This window comes from Epinephelus lanceolatus, chromosome 1 (assembly GCF_041903045.1).
Source record: "Epinephelus lanceolatus isolate andai-2023 chromosome 1, ASM4190304v1, whole genome shotgun sequence".
Taxonomy (NCBI): Eukaryota; Metazoa; Chordata; class Actinopteri; order Perciformes; family Serranidae; genus Epinephelus; species Epinephelus lanceolatus.
In genome coordinates, this window is record NC_135734.1 from 23,576,175 (window position 1) to 23,590,153 (window position 13,979).

At 42.5% G+C, this 13,979-nt stretch overlaps 1 protein-coding gene across 2 annotated transcripts in view; it reads left to right on the forward strand.

Moving 5' to 3' along the window:
• The first annotated feature begins 3,717 nt into the window (after positions 1-3,717).
• The window catches only part of ndrg3a (ndrg family member 3a), a 42,747-nt gene continuing 32,485 nt past the window's right edge, over positions 3,718-13,979 (forward strand). The window contains exon 1 of one of the 2 annotated variants that reach the window (XM_033626673.2): positions 3,718-3,890. The gene's annotated coding sequence lies outside the window, so the exon portion shown is untranslated. The remainder of the gene's footprint in view (positions 3,891-13,979) is intronic. The other variant, XM_033626674.2, reaches the window with a different exon arrangement.

Below are 13,979 nucleotides of genomic sequence, written 5' to 3' on the forward strand. Positions count from 1 at the left end.
GGGCAGCTGCAGTCTGAACGAGAGGGACTTACCTCTGGTGGAAAAAACATGCCCCTCCCCAAAAAAGAAATTGCGTGCATACTTTGATGTAATGTGTTTTTATCACATAGCCGATTTGTGCGGTTACGTAATCAGATTGAAAATAGAAACTTGATGGGAATTCTAATCGGTTAATCTCTAAAATTTGAGCCAACATCACGTGGTGATAGATCAGAGCAAATGATATACTGCACATGAAGAACTTGTGTAGTGTCAGTCAAAAGAAGATGTCTCTTGATTTTGATGGCGTTGGACTGTGTGGATCCCAACCTTTTCTCCCTTTTATATCATTGAGTAAACTGATGACCCCTTAGTGACATATTTTATGAATGCTATATATCAGTGATTCCCAACTGGTCCAGCTACGGGGTCCAGATTTCTTCTTAGTCATTAGTTAAAGGTCCATGCAGTTCAGCCTCATACATGACACATTCGTGAGTCATTTGTGGTCCATTGACAATGGACCCGTGACCCACTTTTGGACCGCGACCCACCAGTTGGGAACCACTACTATATATTATATTCAATGCGTGACAATAACAGTATAGCACAAGTGATAAACTGTACAATTAACCCAAATAGTGAACAAAATAGCTGCAGAAAGTTTGTGTAAAACAAGCGCTTTGGATGAATTTTGAGCAGATTATTTCCTGTGAATATTAGATGAGTTTTCTGGATATTTTTATATAATTCTCTGTATAATACTCTATAATATTTTTTTTAACAATCATACATACTTAATAGGCTTCTTTTCTGACATATTCAGAGTTCTCTTCTGCCCAACCATTGATCTGTTAGCTCTTTGGTTGTTTAATTTTCAAATGCACAACAAGGCTGTTGAGCAGAAAGTGAGGGCTGTGTGAATAAATATTTTGCTGTGCCCTTACCCTGTGAGATATTTAAGTTTTTCAAACTTTAAAAATAACAGTTTTATTCCCTTTCACTTGCAGAAATGAAAAATGCTGAGATTTAGGCCTACTGTCTATATATATTTCTTTTAAAATTTCTTACACCCCATAAAATCAAGATGGCCCTGTGACCCCCAGTGAGACGTCACGTTGGCAACCCCTTTTGAGGGTCAGGACCCCTGGGTTAGGAACCAGTGTAGCCTATGTTAAATAGACTTATACCCTTGAAGGGTGTCACTGCACACCACCCAGGTCTGGTGGGAGCTAGCCAGTGGTGCCGCTCAATCAGCGATTGTTAACAGCTGTTCGCCCTGTTAGCAACATTAGCAGTGTCAGGCCAGCTAGTGGTGTAACATAGGACGCATTCACACTGGTGCTATTTGGTCCGCTCTAAACGAATCCTGGTCCACTTCCATGGGTAGTTTGGTTCGTTTGGAATGGTGTGAACGCTCATTCGAACTCTGGTGCTGACCAAACAAGCAGACACTGGTCCATTTGAAAACTGGGGGTCTCCATTAACTTGCAAGTGAACCCTGGCGCGGGTCGCTTACAGTGGGAAATGCAAACAGACTGGAGGTGACAGGAAGTGACGTAGGGCACATTGCATTTTGGTGTTTGGTGTTTTTGTGGTGACTAAGCCAGCTGAAGGGGATGGATTTCCGTTTTGGCCAATCGATGAGGCAGGTTTTCTTGTTCCTCATGCTTTTTTTTCTCCCTGGTCAGTGGTCGTTTCAGGCAATACCGGCCCCAAACGAGCAGCTGTTGTAACTGCGTGACGTTGTCCAAGCAGTTTGGTCTGCTTTAAAAAGTGCAGTGTGAAAGTGAACCGAACCAAATGAAGGTGTGAAATTTTTCGGCATTCCCCGCCCAAATGGACTATCCTGGTGTGAATGCGCCCATAGTTAACAATCCTAAAGGGGTTTGCGGTTTAATGTGAAGCTGTTTACTCACTGGGGTTACCAGATAGGAGACCGGAGGGTGGCCACCATAGCAGCCATAGTGGGGAGAAAAGTGGGACTGACTACCCACGGCCCTGGAAGGAGGGGGGTCCTAAAAAGCCTAAAATAAAAAGTTGTGTTTGCAGTTTTTTATTTCTAATTAGTACGTGTAAGTTCTGTGGAAGCTCTCTGAGGCCACTTTGACTTCGGTCATCCCAGCTTGCATTTAGAGTCGAGTGAGTGACTGCTTATGCTGCTGGAGTGCCAGTGAACACTGTCATGTCTTTCCCCAACAAAGTAAAATGAGGGTTTTGATAAAGAAAAGAAAGAAAACAAGGAAAGGAAAAGAAAGCAAAATGACTGTAAAGAAAATTCAAAAGGTGTGAGGGACATGGATCAAAAGAGGATGAGCAAGGGGCCCACAAAGATTGTTGATGCACGGGGCCCTGAATTTGGTGCTATGCCCCTGATACCCTAGCCTGAGTCTCAGACTGAAGCTCCCAGAACCTTCAGTCTGACATGGCTTCCATTGAAGGCGATTTACAAGGGGGAGGGAATTTGATTTTTTCTCTAACCAATCAGTAGAGATCAACGACTCACCCAGAATCTGACTTCATTAGTATCCATGCCTCGGGGGTGCTGAAAACAAGCGAGCATTGCCGTTTAAAATGTCTCCGTCGCCGTGCACGCCCAGCTGCATTGCTGTTAAATCCAGTTTAGCAGCTTCCTTAATTTGGTCCTCCATTAACGGGAGTAGTGGCGAAATACCTCGATAGCATCATTAATGTGGTCTGTAGGATCTGTAGCGGTCGCCATTGTTGCTATCCTTATCAGTTACCCACCGGCGTACAGCTTGACATCAGCGTGGCGCTGATTGGCTAATCGCTAGACCCCGGCGCTCATTGGTCCGTCCATCGTTTGGACGAGATAAATCGCAAATTCATTGAAGTATGCCAGACCAGAGATGCAAGAACCCCCCTCCCCACCACCGTGTTGAACAGAGGCTCTGTGGATGTCTGTGTATGCGGATCGAGAAGCAGGTGGAATGAAAATACATTCTTCCTATTATTGCAGCCTATTGCTGCACAAAGCTTGGGCATTTTTTATTTATTACTAGCGGTAAATAACTGTTTGTAAACTAACTGTGATTTTACCGCCTGTTTATCAAGATCACGAGATCTCGCGAGAACTTGTTTTCTGAGACGTACAGGGCTCAAACAAAGTTAACTTTCTCTTGATCTGTGCGGATGAAAAATGCAGCTTTAGTGTCAGAATGTTGGTAAGATGTGTGGCTTGTGGAAAATGAACCCAATATTTACTTTAGTGACTACTGGGCGAAAGAATTGACCATAAATTGTGATCACGTTCATTTTCCTCATTGACGACAATACATTCAGAGCTGCCGCAAGTCTCCTACGGGGGCGTGGCGCTGACGTCACTGAATCAGGAAGTGAGCTGAGTTGGGTATCTCGCTTCATCCAGTATCTCTGATGCAAGCCTACTCAGTTGAGTGGGCGGGGTCTATGGTCTGGAACCAGGCTACCTGATACCCTTGATATGAGAAAAAATAAATGCTATTATCTCACCTTTTTCTAAGACTGAGTCCAGTCTGGATCATGGCTGAAGTAAAGTTGGTATCCAGCTTAAACAGTAACATCAGTTTAAATACATTTGACTTGTCAGTATGACAGCTGGCGTGAACCCTTTTTGTGTCGTTACTGAGATCAGAGTCTCGTCTCCATGATTCCGTATCAAAGTGAGACCTCCTGCCTCCCCACCTGTCTGTGGTGTGCACCGCCTCCTCCCATTGGCTCCTCCGCGGTGTCTGCGACGCAGCGTGTAGTTCCGCCCAGAGTCACATCGAAATACTAGTTGAGGCAGAGGAAGCGGCAGGCAGGAGCAGCGTGTACTCTAACACATACATACACAAATTACCATTGATATTCAACGATATACCTGGTGAGGAATTACCTGAGAGCCACCGGACACTTGTTTCACCGACGAGGTAAGTCTCACAGCCGTGTTTTCGCGGCAGCATTTCCCCGTTTACAGATGTGCCCGATGCCACAGGAGATTATCTCAGCTCGCTGGATCTCCCAACCTGTTCACGTTGCTGTCCATATATCGACTCGTTTGTGAGAGGGACGGTGGCAGCCGTTAGAACAACAAACCGTTATTGTACTTGATAAAAACAGACATTTAAAACACCGGAAAGAACTAACGTTGGTACTTGAACGAGCGCGAGCGAAGCCGTTCAGTAAGATGAACTGCAGCTCAATTGAATTGAGTTGTTTGCTGCTGCTCTAAACAGTAATGCGACATAACGGCTGTTATAACACCGTGTCTTCATTTTGGCAGGTCAGTGCGTTTCGGTATTAGTTTGTTTTCTGTTACATTGTGTACCTGCTAAATAATAACTTAGGTTCTCTCGGTGTATTAAAATGAAATGAGGCCTGTCACGATGCGTTACATCGTAAATTACCGCGCTTAAACTGTAGAAATGTTAGCCAAATAGCTTGCAGCTTGACTTTAACAGTCTTGCAATACACATTTAACAACTACAATCCTTATAAAATGAGTATTATTCTTATTTAAAAGTCAATGCCTTCCGGTTTAAGGCTGTAAACTTATTGTTGAGTATAATAAAATACAAGTTTTCCTTAGAGGAATGTTAATATTATTTTCAGTTGGGAATTTGTCTGGCGTTTTGACAGGAAACCTTTAACGCTAGCTTAAAAGGCCTAACGATACAGCTGTGTGTTGAATGTGTGGCTTGCCGTCTCTCATGGTGTCACTGTACTGTACATGTTACTCTTTGCACATTATATTTCCAAAGTCGATTGTAGACTTGGCACATCCGTCATTATCAGATCAGTCACGGTGATATACCTGCATGTGTTACACCATTCAGAGCCCACATGATGGATGGCAATGTCACTGGTAGCATGCGAAGGTCACACAGGTGGGAAGTGTAAGAGACTGGGCATCAGGTGTTTTCCCCCTAAACTATAAATAACCAGGGTCATCTTGGGAAGTATTTTAAAAGGACATTATGTTCTACAGCTTTACAGTAAAACTATTAGAAACAAAGGGGATATAAAAGTTAATTTATTTTTAGGAGATTTAAAAATACCATGAAGTAGAAGGTCATTATAACCTTTGTACTAACTACCACTGATACACATCTGAAAGCCTTAATTTTGGTATCTACTGGGTTCAGTCTTAGTGTGTTATAGTGTAATGGTTTTAGGGTTAAATTCAGGTGTTTTACATGGCAGAGTGCCCTCCATAGTGTCACATGATCTGTAAGGCTCGAATGGAGCTTACACAACAAGCAACCAGCAGGCGTTTGTTGTCAGTCACAACACTGTTGTAAAAGACCATTGTTCAGACTGGAAAAACCAATAGATATCACACTGTTAACAGAAAAGCGTCTCTCTCCATGTGGATCTGTAAACTAGTCTTTTGTTTTAAAAACAGGAGTAAGAGCGAATGGTGGGTAGTCTGTGGTTTATTGCCATATCGATGGAAGCAGTCCACTCCTGGTTGATAATTACAGAGAAAATCTACTGCTTAACTAATGGGAGTGTCACAAGTTGTTAATTAAGCCACACATTGTACTTGAGGTCTTGAAATCTCTAGGAAATGTGTTCACCTGGTTTCTCTAGGCTCTGATCGTTCGCCCCCGTTGAAAGGTTTAATAATTTAAAATGGGTTTATGCAATCTAGGGAAGTACTTTGCTTTAAAGCTGTCAAATTTTTACATATTCTTTTCAAATGTGTGGGGATTTGACCTTCCACAAGCGCTTGGAGAAATTAAAACAAACTCTCCTGAGTATTCAGAGTAGAGTTGTTCCAGTACTGATACCTGTATTGAAAATGACGCTGATACTGCCTGAAATGCAGGCTAGGGTATTGGCAAGTACTCGAGTCAGTCCACCGATCTGATAAATTTTAAAGTAGTTTCACACTAGGATAAAACTACATTTTTGCTGCAAATGAATAATTCTTTGCTCCACTAAAGCAGTTGCCTACACAGCAAGTTGCACTGTGCAGCCACTGGCAACTGCTGTTTGAGAGTGGCAAAGAAAAACTGATTTCTGGTGAATAGTTTAACGATAACTGTTAGCAAAATGTCAGCAGTTTGGCAATATTTTACACTGGAAAGTCCCACCAATAAAAAGGAATTGTGTACAATATGTAAGGCTTTAGTTTCAAGAGGTGGCACCAAGGTTGGAAATTAGCACCAGCCACTAGCCAAATACTGGGAAAATATACAAGTGCCTGCTAGATTTGCTTTACTCACCAGTAGAGTTGCAGTGGTGTGCCGGTTTCACAGTATACTGTCACATGAAAATTGATGGTTATAATACTGTGTATATTAGCTTATTTTTGGTATTGAAAAAATGCAACAGGACAGAAAATCTCTCATTTATTTTAGTTATTTTCAAAAGGGAGACTTTTTACATATACTTTTATAAGAAAAAATGGCTTGAAGTTTCAACTATAGTAATAAAATATTGGTTTTACTAAAAACCCTCCTGTGTTTATGCCTTTAATGGTCATTGTAACTGATAAAAAAAATAATTCTGTAATACTGTGACACTGATATTTTCTGACACAATTATCATAGCGTGAAAGTCTCATACTGTTGCAACTCTACTCACCAGCCTAAAAAACAAAGGTCATCGATTCAGTTGCTGGTAGCTTTTAAAATCCACCAGCAACAGTTGCAGGTCAATGAAAAAGTTAGTTTCCAGCCCTGGGTGGCATTAGTGTTGCCAATTTCAACACCAGCTTTCTTATAAAGCATTTGCAGACGCAACACATGTATTTGTATTTACAGAGGGTTTAATCTGAGCCATGCCATACAACAATGTTAGTAATGATTTCATCCATACAGGGTTAGTAGTATGCAGCTGTTATTATATTTACTTTTTAGTGCAATGGTAGGTATTTGATTGATACTCTGTACTGGCTGATATGCAAGTTCAGGTATCAGAGTTGGTATTGGGAAGGGAAAAATTCTATCAGAACATCTCTAATTCAGAGTGAAAACAAAGTCAGCATAACGTAACTGTACTGTACTTTATATTGCATTTATTCTGTAAGTACGATGTAAAGTAATTTCAGTATGTCACCATCAAGAAATGACACTATTAAGGAGCATTTCAGCACAGATTACTACTTACACATAATTTATTACAGGGATTACAGAGTACTACACAAAAAGTGAGAAGTGCTCTTGTGTAGGAGAGGATTTCATGCAGGAATGGCAGGGATGAGTGTCAGGGAATAACACTCACTGGAGAGATGGAAACAGTAATTAAGCCACAGTGCTGACAGTCAGTCTGCCTGTTGTTCAGTCTCACCTCAGCATTACTGTTTCCACTGGTCTGCCAACCCTGCAGGGCAAAACATAACCTGTGCCAGACCTGGACGTTACTAGGACTTCTTGTCATAATTGGAAATGCCAATTATGAGTTGGAGCTCTGGTGCTACTGTCGTGTTTTTGTAACAGAACTGCATCTGTAATTTAAGCTGTACCAGGCTTAGGCTTACAGCACAAGCTATTGCACAGCAGCTTCAGGCTTTCAGAACAAAAACAGCTGATGCATTCAGACATCTATTCCAGGTTAACATCTTAAATTTCCCTTGACCCCAGCAGAACAGCATATGCAGACATGTATCCCATCTTCCCCTGCTCTATCAGTCTCTTCTGCCCGGATGGAATTGACGATAAATAAATGTACTTAGAGCAAATGAATAAATGACAAAATATCAGGTACAGTCACTGGCAGGCTTGTGTGCAGCGGCGACAGGGTCCACACATTTTTCAGACACTCTTATCTGCTGGATCACACCCCTGCTGGAGGGAGGGCTCTGTCTGTCTCCATTTTCTTTATCAGCATCAGCAATAAAATCAGCAGGTGGTGATGAGGAGAGGCAGAGCACAGGTGGTAAGCTTGTTGATCCAAAGTATTGGACACAAGCCAAGCTGGACCTCTGGATGTCCCAGACTGTCCTTCAGTGCTGCTGTTCATTTAGGATCATATATTTTAAGAGCCTCGCCTCATACCCTTGCACATGTATTTTAGCTAACTGAACTAATTGTATCACATTAATCCTCACTTTCCTCTTTTCTCTGGAGGTTATCATCGATCGCTTCAAACTATTTCCTCTCTAAAAGATCTCATTGTGTTCTTGTTGTTTCATGAATATGTGTGTGAGAGAGATGGGAAGCAAAGAAATAGGATGTTCCAGCTCTCAACTGAGACAAATCCCAGTTTGTCATAGATACAAATAAGCATGCACCCACAGCACATGAGGCTCTCAAACATGTAATCTGTAGCATTCAGCTTTATTTACACTATCTCACAATAGGCTGCACACAGCACAAATCATTTCATACTCTGCTTGCTTTAATGGTCAAGGGAACATCCAGGGAAGTTAAATGCTTTAGTGGGTGTTATTGTGACAGAGCAAATGGCAGATAGATACAGCGCCCTAGTGGTTTGAAGATCCTCCCCCTCAGGCTGTATTTCTACTAGAAGCCATTCAATTCAGACTGAGATGAGACGCAAAGTCCCAATCATCAAACATTTGTATTTCACTTGGAGAGATTGGGTCCCTGCTGAATGTGTGTGTGTAGCTCAGTATAAGTCGTGACTTGTACATGTTACATATATACTGTTGATACATATGAGGAAGAGAAATTATTGGCTGTGCCTTTTTGTGACTCCTTTGATGCCTTTTTGCTGCATTGAATGTTAATGACAAGCACTTCAGCCTCCTGAGAGCCGAGTGGAAGCTACGCTGGTTGGTAAAGCATTCCACGTTGCATCGGTTGTCGTGATGAGAAGAGAATAACTTTATGTAAATGACGGTGAATAAGGTCATTCGATTTCAGCCGCACCACCAGCTGAGCTGAGGGTGGCTCAGGGGGGGTATGGTTGCCAAGGACACCGCCAACCTCGACGGCGAGTATTCACAAGGGAAGGTGCCAGAGGAGCCACCTCTGTGTTTCTGTGGGAGATTGAGTTGTCAGTAATCAGTCATTGGGACAGCCACGCTGACCACATGGATGGCTCTATTAGCAGAGTCTGTGTTCCTGTGAGGCAACAGGCCTCTTAGCACTGATTCATACTCTGAAACATGCTGAGACATGTTCTGATTCAAAGGCCTCAGTGGATTCAAGAGGTCTTCACTATCTCTGGGCACAAGGGCTCTCATGTCTCTGTGTTTTATGGAAGCGTTTCTAACGTTTCCGCCCAGCTTGTTGAACTGTTTCTGTGGGGCGGGGGGTGTTCGAGCTGGTGGCGCGGGCTATACAGATGGTCTCGCTGCTGCCTCCACAGCTGCCCTCCGGCCAGTCTGACCATGATCTGCAGGTCCTGCTGAGCCTCCAGCAGGACTCCGCTGTTCTGGACACTCTGCCTGCTCACATTAGCCAGCTGAGACCCAGGACACACACACACACACACACACACACACGTAGCATCCCTCTCACAGTTTGTCTCTCTCTGTGCTGTCTGCACAAGTGAGCATGGCAGAGGAAATCCCCAAAGACTGAGCGGTGGTGAGCCTAGTGTAGCAGAGTAGGGGCAGGTACTCTGTTAGCAGCACTGAGTGCAGGTCCGACAGGCCTGGTCATTCAGTCTTATTTATAGCCAGATACCAGGAGCAGCCAGGAGAGACTCAATCAGCCGGGCTCACACTTCTCTCTGACCCATTGCAGCAGATTTATTGAGACTCGTCCGTCTCTTGGCGCTCCCCTTAGTAGCAATGATATGTTTTTTTTTCTTTTGCCTCATTCTCCCTCCATGCCTGTCTTTGTGTGAGACCTGTCTATGCTAGTGTGTATTGATTTATTGATGATGTGTGTCATGTAGCTACAGCTATCTAAATGGCTGCCTGTATTGCCATCCTCTTATTGGTCCATTAATCATCGTTTGAAAGGATCTGCTGTGGCAGTGCCTTGCAGGATATTATGTGGAGACAAAGGATAGATGAAAAACCTTTTTACGTGTGTGTGTGTGTGTTTGTCAAGCACAGAATAAATGTATCATCTCTTGCCACTGTTCACACTTGGTACTAGTTACGTGGAGCAATAAGTGTCTTTGTTAGGGCTGATGATGATGACCAAAACCTGAAAAAAAGATAATTGTTTACATTTACCTCAGAAGCAATACAAGTGAAAAATGGTATAATATTCTGTTTCTCATTTCCGATATCTTTGTCCTGCATACCCCATTGACTGTATAAAAATAATGGACATAGCCACTGTGATTTCACCTATTGGTTTGTCGACTCCCATTTTAAAGCCTCTTGTCTGGCATTTTGACCATCGCCATCTTGGATTTTTGGAGTCAGAAGTCACATTTGGACAATAGGGTGGAGCTGTGGAGGAGTGAGAGGTGGATCTGACTCATGGCCTGTGGCGATGCCACGCAGACAGCTTTATTATGGGTTGACTTAAGCCTTAATTAAATGTAAATGGGGGAGTTATATAAACATTCCACCCCTTTTAAGAAAGTCACTTACCAAGACCAAAATGTTTTTTTGTACCAGTCTGTAAACATGTTTTTTTCTGCTGGATATTTCAGCATATTAACATGGGGGTCTTTGGGGATTGACTCACTTTTGAAGCCAGCCTCAAGTGGCCATTCAACAGGCTCCAGTTTTTGGTGCTTCACACTGGCTTCTTTTTTCAGTCTTGGAGGTTTCTGCTTGGCATGCCACCATAAAACAAGAGCTAGATGTCATCAACTGATAGGATGGTCAGATCTGTAAATGCTCATACAGTCTAATCGGGCCCATGGGTGTTAACCGATTGGTTGGTTAAACCTCCTGGTTAGATATAACTGAGTCCTGGAGCCATTTTCAGTTTTATTATATGGCATTCAGACTATTTTTTAGTTAAAAATTGCAATATAAGAAAATTTAGGGCAAATTTTTGGTTAAATGTCCAGTCTTAGTTTTTAGTCCATTACAAGAGAAGAACCAGAATACAGGGTTGGAGGGCGTGAGGACACAAACAAATCACATTAACCCATATGACTCAGTGAAAATTGATATGCAGCTTAGTGTGGCGAACACGTCTTTATTTATACATGAAGACCAAAATAGATGACTCTGTGGAGCTGTAGCGTACAATGTACTGAACAGGGAGGAACATGGGAGGACTGACTCACATCCCAGCTGCCCTCACACACACACACACACACACACACACACACACAGACTCAAGGCCTTACATATCATGCACATACAAAATTCATAACTTCCTTGTCTGAGTCAGGCCTAATGGATAAATTGAGTTTTCAGTTTGCTGGTCCAAAACATCACTTCACCAGTGGAAAATATTGCTGTTGGTCTGTGGGTCTGTTTTAGTGCCGTAAATTTAACGTGCCACTGGCAGTTATGACAAATAATTTTATGAACCATAGCACTGTATTTAGGAAGCCAGTTAGCTGTCCTCCAAGACTCTCTCTGGTTGTGTGAGTTTCCATGTGAGAGGTGGCGCATGCTGATGATGCAAATAGATATGTGGTTATAAATCAATACAGCCAGATGATGTGCTTTAATCTCATTGGACCATAAGCAGATAAAGTGGCCCCTCAAGGAATAATGTAATTCTTTAAAAGCCCTCAGAGACTAATGAGTGGGGTCTTGCACTTAGTGGCTTTGCAGGATTAAAGATGTGTGTGAGTGTATATAGTTGGCCCTATGTATTGCTATGTGTGTCTGTATGCAGGTTATGTGTCTGTTTACATGGGTTTCTGCCCGCTTGTGAATGCAACAGAGGCAATCCCCAATCCTGCGTGAGCATAGAGGTCAGGGTTTGGATGTGTGTAGAAGGGGGCCCCCTTTTTTGGCAGGCAGATCAGTGCAGTGGCTGCTACGTGCCAATGAGTATCTTTGCTGATGAACCAGGCTTTTCCTCACAGACACACACACACACCAAAGAATTCAAGTGATGGAAGATCAGTTTAGGATGTCTTCTGCAAAAAGATGCAGTTGTGCGCTTCATTTGAAACATGCTTTGAATAGACAAAGATGTGCACACTATGACTCAATACCACGACCTAGAAAACAAGGTCACGAGTTTCCTCCCAAGCAAAAATGTATTGGATGTGTGTGTGTGTCTTATACTTCTACAGCAGCACTCGCAATATTGTTCCTGTGTGTAATATCCTATGTCCCATCCAAGTACAGCCTCTACAACATTTTTATCACTTGCATTTTGAGTTATAGCTGGCCAGAGGCTCAGGATATTAAATGTGGTAGTGACTGAGTGAGTCTGCCTTCAGATTGCTTTCCAAAGAGGGGATGAGTCAATTATAGTAATGCAGTATTTAGCATTTATTAGACCTTTTTTAATCCTGGAAAGATCAAAGGAGGAGGTCAGTGTTTGAGGAGAAAGATTTGTTTCTCTTATTAACTGTCTTAAAATAGCTTCTGCGGCAGATGGAGTGGTTTATCTTTCCTTTTGTCTTTGCAAAAAACAAGACAATATTTTTGCTTTGTACTCTGTTCAGTGGTCATCTACATGTTTCCATATGTGTACATTCATTATGTGAATTTACACTTGAACAGGATCATGTCTTGAAAGAAAACCAGTATTTTCCAACCTATCCAACCTATTTCCCATGTTCCTGTGTCTAAGTGACTAATGTAGACTGCTATTTTTAACACTGGTCCAGTACTGAGAGAGCGCTGCAACTGGCAGCAGCAAAACGGGCTACAATAAAACCACTTTGGGCATTTGGCACTGTCAATTTACATCCACTTAATGTCATTATTAAGTGTCTGACAAAGAAATAAAACGTTTGTCTTTACCTTTCGCTTGATCCAGTCTGTTTGTTACTATGCGTAAGCAAATCATGCTAAAGGCGAAGTGTTGCTGTTACCGAGCGTTAGAGGAATGCCAGGGAGTATTGTTGTCAGGGTACTACAATTTTTAACTTCGATATGCTACCTTGAAAATATTGATATGCCATGTCCAAAGACATGCAGGTTAATTGGTGACTCTAAATTGGCTGTAGGTGTGAATGTGAGTGTGAATGGTTGTCTGTCTCTGTGTCAGCCCTGTGATGGTCTGGCGACCTGTCCAGGGTGTACCCCGCCTCTCGCCCAATGTCAGCTGGGATAGGCTCCAATACCTGGTGTATTCATAATAAGGAGAATGAGTTTTGAATTGGTCAAATATTCAAAATCGATATGTTTATGTTATTTAGCTTATTTTGACACTGAAAAAGTCAGCAAGATTTCAGATTGAGACTTCTCCTTGAGTGAGACGTGGTTACACACAATAACAAACAGACTGGAACAAGATAAAGGTAAAGAAAAAAAAAATTAATTTCCCCATGTGGTCCTTTCCATAAAGTGGTCAGACACTTATACTAATATCTGAGCCTGTCAGTGGCAAAAACATGCACTTTTAGTGGGCGTGAATTGATGTTGCCAAATGCCCTGAGTGGTTACATTGCAGCCCATTTTGCCACTACTGGCTGCAGCAGTCTCTCTTAATACTTGGTCTCTTAATTTGGTTTCAAAACCAGAGGTGGGTGTTGTTCCACTTTTTGAGATGGGATACTGGATAAGAATAGACTATTTTGGTAGAGTCATGACAGAAAAAGACATCAGAGAAGTGTCTCATCATAGTTTTTTTTATATCGTGAGAGGAAGAGGAAAAAAAAGATCTGTCAGCCAGTGTCAAGAGAATCATATAAACCGTAAGGAGGGTGATGAAGCCTCAGGAGAGCAAGCTGTCATTTAATTAAGTAGACGTGGAGCATGGGGAGCTGTGTGCGAGTGTGTGCATGTGAGTGTGTGCTCTCCGTCTCCGTGCTCATTCAGCTGTGTGTGTTTGCTGACAGTGTCAGCAGGAGATGTTCTCTGCTATAGGTCAGCTTTCCCATGATGGAGAACAAAAAAACAAACTTCAGATCACATTCCCTCCTTGGTTTTACCCCTCACATCGAGAACAGAACAGAATAGACTTCAACTCTCCTAGTTGTTGTCACCATGGTTGTTGTGAAGGGTGGGGGTGGTGGGTGTGGTGGCTGAAACACCAAACAAATGGATTTTC